Source organism: Myotis yumanensis, unplaced genomic scaffold (assembly GCF_028538775.1).
Source record: "Myotis yumanensis isolate MYYU_CA2020_CCGP unplaced genomic scaffold, mMyoYum1.0.hap1 SCAF_7, whole genome shotgun sequence".
Classification (NCBI taxonomy): domain Eukaryota; kingdom Metazoa; phylum Chordata; class Mammalia; order Chiroptera; family Vespertilionidae; genus Myotis; species Myotis yumanensis.
In genome coordinates, this window is record NW_027223758.1 from 29,721,446 (window position 1) to 29,726,353 (window position 4,908).

The following is a 4,908-nucleotide window of genomic DNA, read 5'->3' on the forward strand; positions in this document are numbered from 1 at the left end:
TCCTCTCTGCCCCAAATCATTTCTTCCCATGGGAGGAGGATGGACTGGCAGAATTGTGAGTCTAGGAAGATGAATGGGATGCAGATGGCTCACTCCTTTCCTCTCTCTTTAGTTTCTGCCCATTTGGTGAACTCTCCCAGGAAGGCTCTGCTCCTAAGATAGGAAGTCCTGCAATTGTGCAGGTAAACAAATGGGTAAATCAGTCCAATTCAGGGATGAAGCAAGAGGAAGCCCACTGTAGCTTAAACCAATTGAACTTTACCTCTAATAAAACATATTCTGGCCCTAGCCGGTTTGGCTCAGTGGATAGAGCGTTGGCCTGCAGACCAAAGGGTCCCGGGTTCGATTCCGGTCAAGGGCACGTACCTTGGCTGCAGGCTCTTCCCCAGCCCAGGCCCTGTTCAGGGCGCATGCAGGAGGCAACCAATTGATGTGTTTCTCTCACATTGATGTTTCTGTCTTTCCTTCTCTCTTCCACTCTCCCTAAAAATCAATGGAAAAATATCCTCGGGTGAGGATTAACAAAACAACAACAAAAACCTTATTCTGTACCTTGATCGCCATTTGGGTGACTCCTGCAATACTTGTCCCTTGCTCAGAATTCTGATGTGCTAGTGAAGATAAGATGAATTATCTTTTGTATAAGCATGTCCACCAACCATTTTTCCTTGTACTAGTACATCTGTGCCACCCCTCCCTCTCTTCTTGAATCTGGACTAATCTTGTGAGTTGCTTTGACATTATGCAAAAGTGAAATTTTGGAATTTCTGAGCCCAACCCTGATGATGGCTTGTAATTTCTATTTCACTTACAGGGAAACTCACTATGCGCAGAGTCCATGTGATGCTGCTAGAAGGAGGGATCAAGTGCAAAGAGAGGTATTGGTGGTTGAGACACCACATATAAAGGATGGCCACATGGGGGAGAACTAGGCCTCAGTGCATGAGAGAGCCGAAGAGAAGAGAGAGGTCCAGCTACCCCAGCCAAGCCCCAGCTGGGGTGTCAGACATGTGAATAAGACCGCCCTCCCCCATCCCCAGTTGAGTTGCACCAGCTGATATCATGTGGTGCAAACACAAGCCATCCCTTACTGAGCACTGCCCACATTCCTGAGCAATAAAATGGCTGTTGTTTAAGCAATTAAATTTTGGACTGGCATGTTACACAAATAGATAACTAAAACTGCCTGTACTCCCAACAATGAGGTATTGGAGTTGCCTGAGTGCTCATAAGAATGTTACATTAGAAAGTAGGATTGAAGACACAGAACAGAAAGGACGTGAGATCCAAAGTACATGAAGAGGACATGGCCTAAGATGAAGAAGGGTGGGTAGGGTTGTGGGTTTAGTGGTGTGAAGATTAGGAAGTTTCATTCTCATGCGCTGGTTTTTCTGTGATGTCTGAGATGAGATCATCAGCTGAATGGGAGTTGGAGATGTAGTTTGAGGACTGAGGAGTACCTATAAAGTCATGTTGGATGATGGGAAGATAGCTCACTAGGAAGCATGTTTGATCCCTGAGCAATGTTAAATGTCTATTTGTAGTAGTCAGCCATGAAATGGGCATGAATCTAGTCTAATAAACCCATGTTAATCTACTGGGATGTAGGGCTGAAATGATGGAGAGAGGCCAGGAAATGATGGTTCTCCATTCTGGCTGAACACTGTGATCATCTGAACAATTTTTTAAAATCCCCAATGACTCCTTTAAAAACAAAAAACAAAAGTGATGCTAGCATCTGCTCCTTGGAATTCCTGATTTAATTAGTCTAGGACCAAGCCTGTGCATTAAATTTAGAGGTGTCTTCCTACTGGTCTCATGGCCAAATCTGACATTTCCAGCCATGTTGGCTGCACACTGCATAATTTCAGATGCCTCCACTCATATAATCTACATTGGGGGTCGTTCCCCTAAATTTGTGCCACGCACAACATTCAAAACTGTGCATGGTGGCTGGTACATGCAGCCTTGTTCTGTTTGCACAGTTCTTTGACTTTCTCAGCATCACTTTCCTCATTCCCCTCCTACTCCTTCTCATGTCTTTCAATTTACACATTCTCCCTGAGGAAACTAATCAGTTCCCAATCTCCCTATCTCCCAGTCTCCTACCATATTCATGAGTCACCACTCCACAGCTCCTAAATTTTGCTGCCCACACATCCCTCAAGCATCTCAAACCCAAACTCATTGCCCCTCTTCCTCCCATATTCTCCCTCCCTATTCAGGGCACTGGTATCCATCCAGGTACTCAGCTTAGAAACGTCCATCTTCTTTGGCATCATTCTCCCCCTCACTCCGCTGCTGCCAGCCCCTCAGAACCTCATTGTTTCTGGCTTGGACACTTCAGTTGTCCTCAAACTGTTCACCCTCTCTTCTACATATCCTTACTTGTAATCTTCAAATTAAAAATCTTCAAATGTGTCGAAACCGGTTTGGCTCAGCGGATAGAGCGTCGGCCTGCGGACTGAAGGGTCCCAGGTTTGATTCCGGTCAAGGGCATGTACGTTGGTTGCAGGCACATCCCCAGTAGGAGATGTGCAGGAGGCAGCTGATCAATGTTTCTAACTCTCTATCCCTCTCCCTTCCTCTCTGTAAAAAATCAATAAAATATATTTTAAAAAAAAAATCTTCAAATGTTTGCAGGATAAAGTGCAAAGTCTTTCTTTGGCATTTAAAGTCATAGAATACTGGACCCAAATCCATCCTCCTAGGACCACATGCTGCCCACTGATTCCCCATCCACCTTATGCCCTAACACACCATCACATACTCATGATTTTATGTCTTTTCCCATATGCTATGGGCTGAATGCTTGTGGTCCCTCCAAAATTCATTTGTTGAAATGTTATTCCCCAGTGTGATGGTATTGGAGATAGAGCCTTTGGAAGGTAATTAGATCATGACGGTGAAGTCCTCATGATGGGACTAGTGTCCTTATAAAAAAAAGACAGGAAAGAGAGCTCCTAAATTTTGCTGCTCACACATTCCTCAGGCATCTCAAACCCAAACTCATTGCCCCTCTTCCTCCCATATGCTCTCTGTCTGTTCGGGGCACTGTTATCCATCCAGGTACTCAGCTTAGAAACATCAATCTTCTTTGGCTCCATTGTCCTCCTCATTCCTCTCCTCTCTCCTCTCCCCCACCCCCAGGTAAAGGATATAACAAGAAGATGGCTACATGCAAACCAAGAAGAGAGGTCTCATCTGACACTGGAACTGCCAGCACCATGATCATGAATTTTCCAACCTCTAGAACTGTGAGAAATAAATATTGGTGGTTTAAACCACTCAATCTTGCCTGAAGTGACTGAGACACCATTTTTATATACTCGTTAAAGCCCAATTCATGTCCAGCCCTCCCTATGCCCCCTTCTTATAGCACTAAACGTTATTTTCTCTGTGTGTTCTTACTCCTAACAACACTGCACATTTCTATCCATCTCTATACCTCATAGATCTTCAAGGGGAGAATTCTTCTGGTATCTCCAGAGCCTGGCATAGCGCATGATCCCTATTAGGTGGTCAATAAGTGAAGGAGTAGATACTCTGCCAACAAGAAGCAAAGGTAAACTTGACTCACAGGGGTTGGAATAGATGCATTTATTTGGCATGCCCTGTGCAATTACAGGTCATGGGTGATTTAAAGGCTGTTTTTTCGGGAGCCAATAAATCTTTTATGAAGGCCTTGTCATCCAGCATAATTGCCCAACTTGTCTTTGGCTGTTTAAATGCACCACCTGAGACTCTGATACTCCTACAGATTGCCTGCACAGCAGGGAATACTCAGGCACGAAGCAAGAAGGCCCTCTATAGAGCCTTCAGGGATGCTCCCAGGGTAAGGGGTCCACATGGACTAAGTCTGGCCTAGGAACTCAGGGGTCAAACAGAAAAGTTGATTGTGGCAGATTGCATTAATAGACTCAATACTTAACCCTCCCTGTATCCATGTCATTTGCCATGTGACTTAGGAGAGTATCTTTTTCCACCTATAAGCTTTGTATTTGGTCACATGACTCTCCTAGGCAGTAGAAAGAGGAACAAGTGACAGGTGACTCTAGTCCTCCAGAGGCCTTACCTGTTTCTGTTTGCTCTCTGGTACCTTTGCTACCAGCAGGAGAATGAGATTCCTGGCTAGGCCACTGCCCCAGGAAGAGGATAAGAAAGATGCATGAGCAATAAGCATTTATTGTGGAATTCCATGAGGTTCCGTGATATTTGTTATGCAGTGTATCGTGGCTCTGGCCTGCATGATGGGCCATGACCCAGATCAACCAGAAACACAATGGGCATGAAGGGCAAAGGCAGAAGTGCATCAAAGATCATTGGCATCCCTAGCTGGTTTGGCTCAGTGGATAGAGCGTCGGCCTGCGGACTGAAGGGTCCCAGGTTCGATTCCAGTCAAGGGCACATGCTCGGGTTGTGGGCTCGATCCCCAGTAGGGGGCACGCAGGAGGCAGCTGATCAATGATTCTCTCTCATCATTGATGTTTCAATCTCTCTCTCCCTCTCCCTGCCTCTCTGAAATCAATAAAAATATATTTGAAAAAAAATAATTGGCAAATGCTATCATCAGAAAAGCAACATGTATTCCCAGGTCTGGGGACTGGGAGTGGAGAAGCTAGGTGAGAAGGCACTCATCCACGGAGCACTCTCCAGGGCAGGAGGCAGGGGCAGAGGTTGAAGAAACCTTCTTTTCATTGGCTCTGTGCTGTCTGTCTGTAGCTGGTTCTTATCGGTGCCTGTGTGTAGAAGTCTGGGCATCACTCCACCACACTCCCACCAGGTATCACATTCAAGGTTGGGGTGGCTGCTTGCTGGAGAGCAAGAGAGCTGGGTCCTAGTTGCAGATTTTCTGCAAATTCTTTGGATGACGCGAGGTAGGTCACTGATCCTCTCTAAGCCTCAGTT